We start from the raw sequence: 15426 nt of genomic DNA, 5'->3' as shown, positions 1-15426 counted from the left end.
ATCTTTCTTTAAAGCTCAATAAGTCCTAAAGCCCAGCAAGCATTACTGATCTCCTTGTGCTCAGCAGCACTGTTTCAGAAGGGAGATATCATTATACTGTCTCTTTGCAACAGAAAACTTTTTAGTTAGTTCAATAAAGATAAAACAAGCTTGGAGTATTAATAAGCTGCAGTCACACCAATATATACTAAGCCTGTTGTCATGAGCCATTATAAATTACGTCTTACTATGCGATTCATATCCACAGGAATCTCATACAGAGACAATAAACTTTATTATGTTAACAAATTAATTTTTTATTCTTTACCTCGCAGAGTTGAAAATATTTCTTCTTAAACCTTCTGCATTAAGAATTAAACTACTCTAGCAGCCAGCATGTCTAGGTTTGCAAATGCTGCCCTTAAGTCTCTGACTTCTGAAATCAGAGACTTCCAGTAAGTTCTGGTTAACTCTAATTTAATAGTTTTAAAACACATGGAAATTAAAACCTTAGAAGCCATCAAAGTCATATCCTGCTTCACCAGACAACAGGGAAAAGATGTTTCAAAATGAATAGAGCAGTGGTCTATTATAAAAATTCAAAAGATATAACCTGAAGACCAAGATTTAAATGCAATTAGACATCTGTATGTCCTCTAATTGCCAGTCTTGCAAATACGTCATAAGAATGGTTTCTCACAGTGTATGCCAACTTTTTTTATGTAATTACATGCTTCCCCAGATTCTCATGCATACTCACACAAAGAAAACTTTTCTTCAGCCAGTATGCCTATACTTCCCCCGTTATGCAGGCTGAGAGCACCTGTCTGTGGTGAGAGCACCCCCAGCTTGACCAGGGAGTGGGTTTGGGGAAAACCATCAGCAATGCATCCCTCCACATCTGCTTAGTTGCCCAGGGCAGATCACAGAATCACAAAATGGTTTGGGTTGGAAGGGACCTTAAAGATCACCTAACTCCAACCCCCTGCCATAGACAATGATGCCACCCTCTAGATCAGGGTGGTCAAGGTCCCATCCAGCCTGGCCTTGAACACCTCCAGGGATGGGGCATCCACAGCTTCTCTGGGCAGCCTGTGTCAGTGCCTCACCACCCTTACAGTGAAGAATTTCCTCTGAATGTCTAGTTTAAATCTATCCTCTTTTAGTTTAAGAACATTCCCCCTTGTCCTATCATTATCTACCCCAGTAAAGGGTCCTTCTCCATCTTTTTTGTAAGATCCCTTTAAGTATTGAAAGGCTACAATGAGGTCACCCCAGAGCCTTCTCTTCTCTAGGCTGAACAGCCCCAGCTCCCTCAGCCTTTTTTCATAGGAGAGGTGCTCCAGCCCCTTGATCATCCTTGTGGCCCCCTTCTGGACCCACTCTAACAGCCCCACATCCTCTCCTTGTGCTGGGGACCTGAGATGTGGATGCAGCACTCCAGGTGGGGCCTCACGAGGGCAGAGCAGAGGGGGACAATCACCACCCTCCACCTGCTGATCACACTTTTTTTGATGCAGCCCAGGATGCTGTTGGCCTTCTGGATTGCTAATGCTCACAGATGTGCTGCAACATTTGGCATACAATATCAGCATTGTTAATAACAGTGAACTGATGTGAAACTTCTTTCACTTCAGTTGTTTTTGATTTGGAAATGACATGATCAGTAAATATTCATGCACTGAGATGTATTAAGAGCAAAAGGTTCTGCATGCCAGACCATTTTCTTTCATGGAAGTCGATGAATTCATGGAAAGCATATGGATGAGATTTTGTAGCTGTGAAAAGCCCTTATGTGAAAAGAAAAAGTAAACCTAGATGATGTAACATAACTAGGCAGGTATAATTAAGTGTGGAATTCTCTTGCATTCACAGCTATAAATAATGCATGATTAGATTATTACAAAATTATCATATTGCTATCTGTCTTATGCATACATAGTTACACTCATGCATAGCCAAATATCATGAAAAATGAAATAATATTAAATAATAATGGAATTAATATCTGCAAATTCACTCTGTGTTTCCTTCCCTGGAGACATCCTTCCAGTTATGAAGCCAGGTAAAACAGAAGTGCCTTTTGTTAGATGCTAGAGTAGATCCTGGTAGAGTAGATCCTAGTGAGCAGCAGAAGGGAATGAGGTCCAAAAAGGAGACACTCCATTTCTTCAAGGATTTTACTGTACAGCCCTAAGTGTCTGGCCTTGGGGACAGCAAGCAATAATCTTCCATGGACTGTGGCGTCCCATGATGATCTTCCTCCCCATCACTGCAGCCTCTTGAGGGGAACGGGGATGGTGGTGGGGATGGGGACAGGAATTATGATAACCATGGGTGTCACCTGCTTAAAAAAAAACCCTAGCAAGGGGGGAAAACCAAGTGCCCAACAGCTTGCTCTGCACCAGGCTTGTTTACAGGCTGAAAGCCAGACCCAGCGCTAGGCACTGGCAGTCAAAACATCAGCTCAACGCTGAGTTGTGTTGGGCAAGCAGCATTTAGAGAAGGGATTTTTATAACACACATTCACATCTTTCCTTGCTAGTCATTTATCCACACAAGGATGTGTATCATTAACAGTGCTCTTCATCCAGACTCCTTTAACGAAGGCTGGATTTAACAAGCCACATTTCTGTCACCATTTATCGCAAGGCCAAACCCCTAGGTAGCAGCACTCAGCACGGGGAGCATCTGGCTCCTTCAGAGCACTTGAAGATCTGCCAAAGAAAAAGGTCATTTTCAATTACATCATGCTTCAAAGCAGCAGTTTAATTTGGGGGAAAAAGGTCAATCCATCCACTCCCAACACTGGGAAGGCAAAACCCACCTGATTGCTTTCTCCCACCAGCATTTGTGGGCTGTTGTCACTGTCTGGCCAGGCCTTGCAGGTAACTAGCTTTCAGGAGCATTTTGTTTTTTAGTTGGCAGTCCTGTGCTGTCACAGCAGGCATTTACAAGGAGCCATCATGATGGGGACTGCGGTATGAGTGTGCACATCAGCTAGGGGTGCCCTGGATGCCCTTACTCTACCTTCCTGCTCTCTCTGCAGGATGTGCTCAGCTAGGATACTTTGTTATAGGTCTGCTTCCTGATTAAGAGGCAGACTTTTAAGAAACAGGCAGAGGGGTGTAGGAAAAGGCCTCGAGGTAAAGTTTTCCAAATTACCCAAATCTTAGATGCCAGAGGCCATACAGAAATGCTACTTATTTTTAAACGGACATAAATATCTTTCTGTATATATATATATGTATTAATATTATTTTTTACTGATTCGGCTAGAAATCTTAACCTGTATACCGTCTTGTAAGCTCATGTTAAGAACTGAACTAAACATCTACATGTGTGTATAGATATGACAAACAATGAGAGCTGGATATTCTACCATTGCAAGCCCCTCATTGCATCACCCCCCAGGCCTCCTCTCTCTCTCTTCACCCCTCCTTCCTAAGCCTTTCTGGTTAGATGCAGGGATGGAAGAGGTAAGCAGAGGCCAAAGGCTGCCAGGAAGCATGCACTGATTACTGGCCAGGGAACTGGGCACAGGGAGAGGAGCTGCTGGGGACCTGCTGGGGTGGTCCCTGAGGAGCTGCAGATTAATGAGTCTTTCTCTGATAAGAGACTTTGGGTCATCTTGGAGTGCTTTGGTCTGGCCCCTTTCCTCATTTTAGCAGCTCTCTATCTTCTGGATGGAAGAGGAAGCTTCTGGCATGGACAAAGTGGTAGTGTTTTCTTTTGGAAGAAGAACTGAAAAGGGATTAGGCAGCAGAAGCTGTGGAGGGTGGCAGGATGAAAGCCCGTGCCTCTTATTTCTCACCAAAAGGGGATGTGCCTGGAACAGGCAGAATGGACAGCAAGGAAGGAAAGGAGCAGGCAAAGGGATAAGTGATCGTAAATTCAAACTATGGGACTAAGCAGCTTCCAGATACTCTGAACTCGTCTCAACTTGGAAATGCCACCAAATTCTTCTCATTTCTGTTCTGAGCCTCCAGAGCCAGACAAGTCCGCCCCAGGGAGCATCTAAAACCAGAGCAGTGTCTTAAAATGGCTTTGTGAGACTAAACAGGGTCTGCGAAAAGGCTAATAGCTCCTCAGCCATGGCAGTTTAAACATTCCCTGCAGGAATGAGAGATCCCAACTGACCCAGGTGCTGTTTGGGGCTGGCAGATCTATCACACATGATTTGAACTTTCTCCTGAAAGGTCACTCTCTGTGGGCCAAGGTGAGGGGAGTTTTATGAGTCGACACATGGTTGGGCTTGCATGCTGCTTGGGGGAAACCTACAACCCTCTACCTCTTCTCCAGCAATGCAGGCAGCAGAGGGTTAGCATCCTCCACTGAGCTGATATCTTGGTCCTCACTGTGTGACCGAGGCAGAAGGAGCAGGCTGTGGGTGCAGCTTTGGCTGTGCTGGGGACATGGAGCTGCACTGGGTGTAACCTGTCAGGGCTACCTGGCATCCCATGTTGCTCCAGGGCTGCACCCATTCCCCAGGCTGGACATGCCGGGCTCTGGGGCTTGACTGAGAAATTGGAAGGATCCATTGGTTTTTCCATATCAAGGTGAGTTCAAAGCATTCAGAGACTGTTCAGGCTACAGTTTGGTGCCAGTGTTGAATGTAATCCAGAAAGTAATTAAATGCATCAGAAGTCCTTCAGTTCCCTTTGTGTGTTAGCTTATCCTTCAGGAAGCTGGCTTTTTAAAAACCCCCTTTTAGTGTATTTCATTAGTATACATTAGAGTAAAAACTTGCATTGGCCCATCTCAGTCTTTCCCAGCTGGAGCACCGTGGTTCTGCAAAAAGACAGCAGAGCTGGCAGGGAAAGAGGTTGGAGGATGAGCTGAAACGGATGAAAACAGCTAAAGGTTGCAGTATACACTGCAAAATTATTATTCCTTTGTACAATACTTCACCCACAAATGCTGTAAGTAACACTTTTTTCCACTCTAAGTGAAAAAAAGACAAGGAGTAAACTTTTTTTTTGACTCTGTAATATTAAAAGTCAGTACACAGTCACTGCAATGCTGTGGTCAGTTTCTGTCATTATTTCATTTACTTTAAGATATTTTTACATACGAATCAGAGAAATCAAATATAAGCAGCTGGGGGCTGTTTATTATTATTTGCTGTTTGCAGTGTGTTCCAGAGGTCCCGCTTGAAGCTTCAGGCTCCTGTGATGCTAATGGTCAGATGTGTATCCAAAAAGTGGTAAATTAGTTTCTGCCCTGAGGAGCTCAGAGTTTGTGAAATAAATAAATGAATAAATAAATAAAGGAGAGCCTGTCCCCTCATTCTACATTTACACATCACTTGTGCTGGGGAGTGGTTCACGCAATCGGCTCATGCACTGTGTTGCCAGTTTGTAGTGCTGTGCCGCAGCATCTATGCTGTGATCTGAATGAAAAAAATGCCACACAGCTGTGTGAAGGTCAGCAGCATACAGCTGGATGGAGATCTACCCTCCGTGGGAACCCACTGGAAGGTGGGCTTTGGGGTGTAACTCTGCAGGATAAGCCCCCCCAGCATTTAGGTGTCTGTGCTACTGTGGCGTGATGGGATGCAGAGGGATGCACGCATGGGAAAAGGAAAAAATCAAGAGATGTCTGCGAAACAGTGTAGGATAGAAGAGGTCTTAAAAGATAGGAGAACCTACAAAGGTTGTTGGACTTTGAGGACCAATGTTGTCTGTGAATGCGTGTTTATTTCTGTTTAAAAAAAAATTAAATTGATACTGTCTGCTCAAATTGGATAGTACATCATAAATGGATTATTACTGTTTATCATCACTTGCTTCATTAACAGCTGCAGACTTCTTCAAAATCCCCAGATGACTCCTGAGCAATAAATAAACAGACATTGTTCTGTATAGCAAAAATTTGTAGTTCCTAAGACTTGAGGTATTCACTACTGAACTGAGGCTGGGCCCGAGGTGAAGCTACCCGGACTGCTCTGCAGACTGCCGCGGTGTCTCCGCGGCCTTGCAGGCAGCTGCTTTGGTTTACTCTGACCTATTTCCATTCTTCACAAATTTCCATTTTAATTGGCTCATCCCTGTGTCTGGGCTTGCAAAGGCCAGGGATGGTGTCACCTGTACTCGCCTTATCTAAGCTTGAAGGAAAATCTCTCCAGTTTTAAAGGAGAAAAAGTGTGAGGTGCTAACCCTCCTGTGGCTATTGTATTGATGGACTTCAAAAGCATATCTAGGGAGAACAGGAGAAGAGGGGGGAGCAGCACCCAGTAAATGTGCATGCTACATTGATTTCAGGAGGTGGCATTTTTCTCTTTGCAGTTTCTGGCTGTCAGGGAGCAGCTGCTCTGCACAGAAGGGGAGCCATGTGTCCAGGGCAAGGCTGGGCCTGCAGGGCAGTGGCAAGCAAGCACCTTTAAGTCCAAAGCAACAGGGCTGTTCCTTGGTAAAACCCAAATATAAATGAGTCTCCGAGGGGCAGGTTTTAGCCAAGGGTCAGCAGAAATTACCCAGGAAGCCCTATCTCACTGCCAAAGTGTGGTGGTAAACCCAGGCACTGTGGGTTAGGTGCAAGCCAAATGGGAGGCAGATGGTGGTAATCACCTCGCAAGTTCCTATGGTCCATTATCACTTCAGTAACATATTTGAAAATACACATTTTGGTCATGTATTGACCAAATTTTTAATTGGTGAGCAGTATTGCTTCTCCCTGTTATTCACTGGAACTAAATAGCAATAGGGAGATCTGGTTTATATACTGGTGGCAGACTCCCTGCAGCTATAACCAGACTTCACAGCAAAAAGGCCAATCTTTATAAAATGAAGAGATGTTACCTCTGTGGGAAAAACAGTACTTCCAGAAAATACATTTAAACAACTTGCCTCATCTGTACCTATCCATAAATAAATAAATAAATAAATACATTACTGAATAAAGCCAGATGTCAGGAAAGTCAACAAAAGATTTTACCCCAAGTGATTTGATGGCATTTCGTATTGACTGAATGGTGCCCTCTGGGGTTATCGTTCTAAATTACATAGATACCCTCAAGTAGGACAGGTTTAGAAATCTGGATGGAGAGAAAATGCTGAGCTCTATAGATTACTGCACAGCATCCCCCAGCACTTTGACCTTGACATTTACTGCATTACTCTTATCTGAAAGAAACAGCATCTTAGAGCAATTGCAAATAGGTCTAGTGAAATGCAGAAGATAGCACTATCATGGTGCAGAACTAATGCTTTGATGTGCACTTTTTAAACCATTATTTTGGACAGACCTCTGCTTTCAGACTGAGAGCCCAGGTGTCTCTTGATTATAACAGTCCTGTATTCTACCTGTATATCCTTCTAGACAGCTTTCACACACTATTTATGGCCTGTGCATATTTCTCAGGACTTCATCAATACTAAAGAGCCCAACTGTGTGAGCTGAAAATGTGAGATTTCTTACATTTTATGTGTAGCGAGACTAAAACTGAATGTAAAAGACAGCTCAGATTATTAAAATATGTACCTCAGTTGACTTCTAGGTACTTTAAGAGGTGCAGATTTTTCAGAAGTATTAACCACCACTTCTCCCTTCCTTCAGGTACATTTTGGCTGTGGAGACCTCCTTCTACCAGCCTGTTATGGAGGATACTTCAGAGAAGCAATGGCCTCTCCACTGAGGGGATGCATGCCACAGCAGGAGTGTTTCAGGTAGTGAAACCTGCACCTGGCAGTCTCCAAGGGCATTAGAGAGGAGAGGAGAAAAGGGAGAAGGCCAACTCTCTTTCAAACAGCCAGAGAAACTCTCCTAAAGTCATCTGCTAGATGTTTCTGTTCTCATGGGGAGGGATCCAATGGTTTTATTCTGGGTTTGGCGATCTTAACAGTGTGCTCTTGTAGGAAGAATACAAATTTCACTTTAATATACTGTTATTTTAGCCAACCCCCTGAATTCTTGCCTTTGGAAACTGCACTGTAAAGAGCATGGGTGAAAACTGACTATTAGTAAAGGCACTTGAAAGTCAAACTGAGGTAGAGGTGTAGTTGCTCTGTCTCAGGGCTTCACTGCAGTACTGCTGGCAGGCACAAAGAACCAGGCTGGGGTGTGAAAGCCTGGAGGAAGGAACCACAGCTTTTCCCTCAGCACCTTCAGGCCTTCTAGGACACCTTCATGTGCTGCACAGTACTGGTGGCTGAGCCACCAGGGGTCCTGCAAGTGGCCGGTGAACCAGCGGGAATGGATGCTCTCGTTCAGCTCTTCCCAAGCACGTGGCTGTGAGCTCAGCTGAGCATCTGATGTGCAAGCAGTGGTGGGCTCTGGGCTGGAGAAGGTTTTCAGTGAGGTGGGCTGCAGGTACTGACACTTCTTGGTACATCCCCTGAGTAAGCTTTCTCCTCTTTTACCAACTCCTTTCTAGTGTGTATGTGACATCTAGACCTGCAAGTTTCATGGACCTCAACTCCACCTATTTTTCATGCCAAATCACCACATTCTCTCTATTTTTATGCCCTTAATGGGGCAAGAAGCTTGAACCTTTACCCCTGACACCATGTTCCACCTTTCAGAGGAGCCTGTGAACTGCAAAGGTTTACATTGCTGCTATACAGGGATATGCAGCTCTCACAGTTAGTGTCAGACCTCCTTATTACTTCTACAGCCTTTTTTCCTTTCTACTTCTTTCTGTCTGCTTTTCCTTTTTTGTTTCCTTTGTGAGTGACTGTGGTTTCCCTTCTGTGGTTTGCAACCATACAAATGGAATGATTCATCAGTGAAGAGGTGCTAAAGCCATTAAACATCATTATTATCTTTAATGGAACTATGAAGAATAAAACTATATGATCCTTATTATCTGGTCTTATAGGCACAGAAAATGCAAGCATAATTGCCATGGTCTGTGGTTATTTCATAGAAAGGTTTCAGTGGAAATATTAATGGATTGAACAGTATAATCAAAAGGATAGAAATGTCATAACATTAAAAATGAATATATTTCTTTCTTTCTTTCTTTCTTTCTTTCTTTCTTTCTTTCTTTCTTTCTTTCTTTCTTTCTTTCTTTCTTTTTTTTATTTTTTATTTTTATTTTTCTTTAAGAGAAAGTCATCTCTCTGAACATGATTCTGGAAACAGTTTAATTAAGCCTAACAAGTTTTAATACCTGCCCTTTATCTCAATTCTTTCAGACAACACAAGGATAATTGTAATTACTGGCAACTTCTAAGTCTAAAAGATCAAAAATGGGACATTACTTATGGCAAAGAACATGAAAGAAGATTGTTTGGAGGAATATGTATATCTATCTATCTATCTAACGCTTCTCACACGCTGTTCTAGGAATGTTGTTTTCATTTAGGTGAATTTCCTTCTGGGAATGGATGGAGTAACTCTTGTGGAATGTATTACACACCAGAAAGTTATGACTTTACCTTGTCCCTACATTGTGCTCATTTCAAACAATCAGCCAGTGAGAGACCTTAAAATATTCCAATGAGTGATTAGATGAAAAACATCTTTCAGTTTTCCTTTTTTCTTACCCTCTGCCTCTTCTGTGATTTTAAAGACAGGGACTTATGGCAATATTTTAAAATGAAATGTGTAAGCTTAAAAAAGTAATAATTCTTAAATCCTACTTCTCATTTTCTCCTTCCTCAAGTGTCACTGTTTACCCAGAAGTGTGGGTCACACTGCTTGCCTAAGAAAGTCTCCAACCACGCATGCCACAACCCTTTGTGTCATATGTAGTTATCAAAGATCTGCGGAGGTAATTTTGGCCTCGACAATCTTCCAGTTGCAATATGCATAATCTTTTCCCTAGCAGAATGGTGTGTGACCTCATCTCTGGTTATGTCCCAAGTAAACCTCCAGACAAATTACAGAAAATTAAAATGCCTAATTTCAAATATGTGATGTGTTACTATTGACAACACAGTGGTGATACATGTAGGAACTCTTAGATGCTTGATTTTCTAATAGAGCCTCATTTCCAGCTCCAGTGAGCACACTTCTGTCTGGTATTTACGAGTCTATGAAGTGTTAAAATAGTTGTGTCACATCTATAGATTTTGGATTACATCTACTAAACAACATGCAAGTCCACCTTCAGTTTCAATGCTCTATATCTAGTTTTTCAATTGCAGTATTTTTTCCCCGTGATGCAATTTCTGCTGAAATGACATGGTGTCAATTTTTGAATGTATATGTTACAAACTGTTATTGTATCTGTACCATCACTGTCAGTGATATATTCAAAGCTGTGCTTGGAGTTAAGAGATGACTCAGAGCAAATTGATGATCTTACATTTGATAACTGATGATTTGATCAGCTACAAAAATTTATTTGGCGTTTACCTTCCATATCTGAGAGATTTTTGTGCTTCCTGGGAGAAACTGAAATTTTAAATGGTGCTTTTCAGTTGCAAAACAATATAAATCTGTTATGAAAACAACAGAGTAGATTCTGTAAAGTGCTAAGTGTTATCCACAACCTGCAGATGTGTTTGGTTTTACGGAGTGGGTCTGGGCAGACTCTGCCTCATGTTCATGCACGGTCTGCAACTAGCTATGAGAATCATCCATCACGGTGATAGAAGAGGAACTCCTGTAATGTAGGTAATAAACAAACCCTGTGTTAAAATAGTGGTCATCAGTGGGAGGCTACGAAGCAAGGTCAGAGAAAAGAATACCGCCAGTACTGAGAGGGACATAGACAGAAATGGAAGTGGCATCTTTTTGTTCTGCCAGGCAGAATTTGGGGATAATAGCTTGATTTTGTGTGATAGTGAATGCCTACTGTTATTTTCTCTGTGAGACTTGATTATAAGCATGAATGAGAAGATTTATTTTAAGGGCTTTTGATTGATTGGGCTGGGGGTGGGAAGAGGTGCAACCTACTTTACAGAGCGAGATGCAAAACTGATATGGTTATTAATAAACATTGGCGGTTGCATAAGCCCAGAGAAGTAGCTGCTGGCTTGAAGACCACTTTGTGCAAGGGGCCATGTGGATGTACAGGGACCTACAGTCTGTGCTTTGAACAGCTGACCTCATAAAGAAAGTGTCCATTTGTTCTGTTCCTCTACCTTGAGCATGAATTTCCTTGTTTGAAATCTAGATGCCTTCCCTACGATCAGCAGGTCTATAACCCTGCCCTGCACACTGCACTAGTTTACATGGCCCTGCATTTAAGGATGCATACAGCTGTAAGGTCTCTTAATATGTTATATGCTGGGTGAATATGCCCGTGCCATGTCCAGGAGCCTCGCCATCCTGGAGGATGTGCTTTTGTTGCTGATTGCCCCAAATATTTGCAGGCCAGCTGTTTGGGATGTCTTGGCTCTGGGCTTTGGCCATTGCAGTTGATTTGTGCAAATTGACAGAGAGATGCTCTTATGTCCTCCCATTCTGGAGGGCCAGCACTCCCTAACAGACCCTCCACACCACATTTTGCAGCAGACAGTGTTCCAGTCGCTTTGGATGAGATTTGGGAGCAGAGGAGTTCAGCTCCCACCCTGGGTGACACAGCTCCTGCAGCCTGGCCAGGTATAAGCTGTATCAAGAGCTGAGAGGATTTTAAGGCTGTGTTCCTGTGGGTCTGCTGGCAAACAAAGACTCTAAAATGAGCTGTTTAACCTTTTCACACACCCCTTTGTAGCATTACATCTGAAAAAAATAAATCCTAGAAACACAAGTTTATTAAGATAAACTCACCTCCTTAGCTCCCGTAACATTATTCTTCTACTGCAGTGCAGCACTGTAAAGCCAAATGTATTCCTTATCCTCGCAGCAATGCTCTGCTGTGCTGAAGTACTTCCCACTTCCCAGCACTCTCTCTTCTTCCCTTGCTTTTGTTTCTAATTGATCGTCTTTTGAAAGTTAAAAACAAATTGATGTCATTTAAGTAAAAATAAATAAATAAACAACCCTCCCGCCCCCCAGATCTGTAGCTGGTTGAGCTGAGATGCTTTCCACCTACAAAGACTGCTTTCTATTTTTCCTGACTTTGTGATAAAACACTCTCTGAAGTTAAGCTCTAGATTTTATTTTTATTTTATATTTTTGTACCTTAACACGCCTTGAGGAGATTAAACAGGAGAGTATCTGATAGTGAAAAATCCAATGTCAGTCACAGATAGAAGAACATGATTTCTCTCCATTTAATCCCCTTAATCCTTGACAGGTTTATTCCTGCAGGTACATTTTTCTCATTTCCATTTCGGTGCTGAAACAGACATTGATATTATCTGAGCAGGTGAAGCTTCAAGCCAGTATCTTCCATCTTCTCAGCCAGGCTGTGCCCCAGAGGCTGGGCAGTGTGACCCTGCCTGGGGACACCAGGGCTGGTGGAGCTGTGGCCACCACTGCTTCCCCCAGGGGGAAGGTTTGGAGATGACTTTTTCTTCACTTCTTTCCACAGGTATTTTGGTCTGTGCCTCCTTACTAAGGGCTGCAAACAGTGCTCCTTGCATGCATGATCACTATGATGGTTCTGTGCAGTCTCATCCTCCATGGGCTCCCTTTGCTGTTTTCCCAGTTCTTCCAGCTAAAGGCAGGTCAGACAGGTGAGGGACTGCATAGTCTATCACCCAATTTACCTCCTTTAAACTAAGCTTAGCCTCTAAAAAGCAAGAAACTATTATATAAGCTGAGCTGCACAATAGAAACTGCAGAACTTCCTTGAATTAAATGTTTATTTCTCTGGCAATGGCCTTAAAGCAGATTTGGAGGAAAACAATATAGAACGAGGACAAGCTCACGTTATATTTTCTCTAAGAATTCCTAGCCTCCACCCAGCATTGTCAGAAACTCTGAGCCTGCACCACCTTTATGTGTTTTGAACCCCTCAGTGGATTTCTCAGCACACAGTATATTTCGGTGACTGTAAGGCTGAGGAGAAAATTATTTCCTAAAGGAATCGCTGCACAGCTAAGCTTGGGCATTGTGTCTGCCTGCATCTTTCTTCAACAGCTTGCTGAGTGGCCAGGGCAGGGATTGATGCTCTGAGCCATTTCCCAGGTGAGGGGAGGGATCTCAGTTTGAATCACAGGCACGATGCTTTTATTTCCATAAAGTTAACGTAAGCCTTTCAGTGCTAAATCTGGAAGTTAATTGTTGCTACCTCTAATCTGTGATATTGCTTGGGTTGCCATTGCTGGAATTGGATTACTCTTTCTTTTAACAACACAATTGTGAACGATTAGCCAATCCCCACCTTTTAAAATCACAGCAAGGCAGCGTGCCAGGATGCAGGAATTAGGCACTCAGCCTCTAATGCCTCTCATTTCCTCTCTGGCATCAGCTGAGATTCAGTCTTTGCTGGCATTGTACCAGCGGTAGCAGGAAAGCATTAGAGTGCAGGTTTTAAGTGGTTCCTTCTAAAATCTGTGTGTTTACTTTTGTTTGCTAAGAAGAAATACAGATTTGTTCATCCCAGGTCTATTTGTGAATTTTGTGAATTGTTTGTTGTTGTTTCTGTTTGTTTGTTTGTTTTAAAATACTTTTTAGCAGTTAGATTCTCAATATCAGAGCCTGATGCTTATTACACTGGTCCTCCCCATGTATTTTCCCCTCCCCTCACAGAATGACTATGAGATGTAGGGTCATTTTTTCTCCTTTGCCTCAGAGGGCTAAGCTAAATAAGCCAAGCTGCTAAATTTAATCTATAAGAAAAGCTCTTAGCTGAGTCATCTCAATTGCCATTTGCCCATCTCTTTGAATATGCATGGCTGGAGTAAGCCATATACCTCAAGGTAAGGTATAGTTTCACTGCAGGAATCATTTTGCATTGTTTGACCGTAAACAAAAACTGTTATGTGTTCTTTCTCTTAGAAAAAGCTTGTGCTGTTCTTCTAATTGGGTAGACCGCTCCAAAAACTGCTTTGAGTGTTTTGCTTTGGCACAGAGCTGAATTGATAAAACAATTATTATCCTAGTAGGTCCTTTCAGATGTTTTTTGCTTGGTCAGCACATTTAGAAGCATTTTAAAAACCTAGAAATGCTCCTGCTCTCTCCTAAACCAGCCTTACCAATGTACTCAACTGCCAATTAGGCCAGAACCCATCTCCCATCGATCTAATGGGAGAGGCAGTAAATACCCACACAGACCTACACCTTGTCATGACGCCAGGTTTATAAACTGCCTAGAGTGTGTCTAAACGCAGTCAGCCAGGCAAAGCCTGGGCTAGCAGATGCCAAGGGAAGTCTCAATCCCCAAATAGTTCTGCTGCAGTTTTTAAAAGACGGAGATGGGGAGGACAAGCTCTGTCCTGTTGCACACGGGATGCGAAAGCTCGTTGGCTTCATGCATTAGCAGCTGTTGCAGCTGTCAAAAACACTGCTCTGAGAGCTATCCCCACTCCTGTAGACGTAACTGGGGATGATGCAGCTGAGCAGGAAACACCATGAGGAAGAGAGATCTTCAGATGTGTTCTTGTTTGTTTGTTTGTGTTTTTTAAACTCCAAAATACATTAAGCTGTAGGTCACAGTATTTCTGACATGACAGGTGCTTGCAGATCTACACAGAAGAGTGCTTCCTCTTTCATGCTCTTCTCCTTCCCCATGAGTGGCAGCAATGTGAATGCAAACAATCGTTTTCATGGACACTGAAAAACAAGCAATTATGGAATAAAAGCCCTTCTGTTTCTGCTGGCAGTGGATGAAGTGACAGGAACCTTAATTATGCTCAAATTCACGGTAATATAAAATGCAGGAAGTGAGAAAATCATCAGGGCTTAAAAAAATGTCTTTTTTTGCTTTTTTATGGTGTTGTGAAATTGTTCTGGATGTGGGCCAAATCCACTCATCAGTGATGCTGATGTAAATTAAAAGAAGCAGTGTTTACTTACAGTGAAACCGTATCTTGCATGTTAACTCGTGTAACTTAAAGTGTAACTTAAAGCATGGTTTGCCACATACCCCAAAGGGAAGGTAATTTTCACCAGCTGTCTAATTGCATGTAAAGCAACTAAACAATTGTCCTCCATGTCTTTGCAATTTGAATTCAGGGCCAGATCTGAACTGTGGTCCTGACATACTTCTGAGAAAGGCTGCTCAATACCATAAAGAGATGCAGTCTCTGAAGATCTGAATCCCAGAGGTTGAAGTCCATAATCAAATGCCATGTCCTGAGCCTCTCTCAGAAGGAATGAGAGGGAACCCAGCAATCCAACTAGAAAAATGGCATGAAACTCAAATACAGCCATGGCCAATAACACCACCAGTCAGTTAAAGAGATGCTGACCACAGAGCTCTACCAGGAGACGTATTTCAAACACCTCTCCATTTTTGCCTGATCTAAATATGTCTGGTCACTTCGTAAATCATATTAATTTATAAAATATTGAACACATCATTTCGAAGTGTGAATTGAAGTGTAAAGAACAACATTTTCAGCAATGAGTTTCTGAGTGTGGTTTGTGAAGTTTGCAATTGTACTTGTCACTGAGTTTTTTACTGAGAGGCTTTTAAAAGTGCTGATAATTGACCTCAGGACTGAA

The 15426-nt window shown here is 42.6% G+C and overlaps 1 long non-coding RNA gene across 1 annotated transcript; it reads left to right on the top strand.

Moving 5' to 3' along the window:
* Window positions 1-2998: 2998 nt before the first annotated feature.
* On the top strand, window positions 2999-14912 carry LOC118165355. The gene is made up of 3 exons (XR_004750008.1): window positions 2999-3125; window positions 4707-4842; window positions 14433-14912. It is a non-coding gene; the product is annotated as an uncharacterized LOC118165355 (long non-coding RNA).
* Window positions 14913-15426: the final 514 nt, after the last annotated feature.

This window comes from Oxyura jamaicensis, chromosome 3, assembly GCF_011077185.1.
Source record: "Oxyura jamaicensis isolate SHBP4307 breed ruddy duck chromosome 3, BPBGC_Ojam_1.0, whole genome shotgun sequence".
NCBI classification, from domain to species: Eukaryota; Metazoa; Chordata; class Aves; order Anseriformes; family Anatidae; genus Oxyura; species Oxyura jamaicensis.
This window is presented reverse-complemented; position numbering and strand designations above follow the sequence as displayed.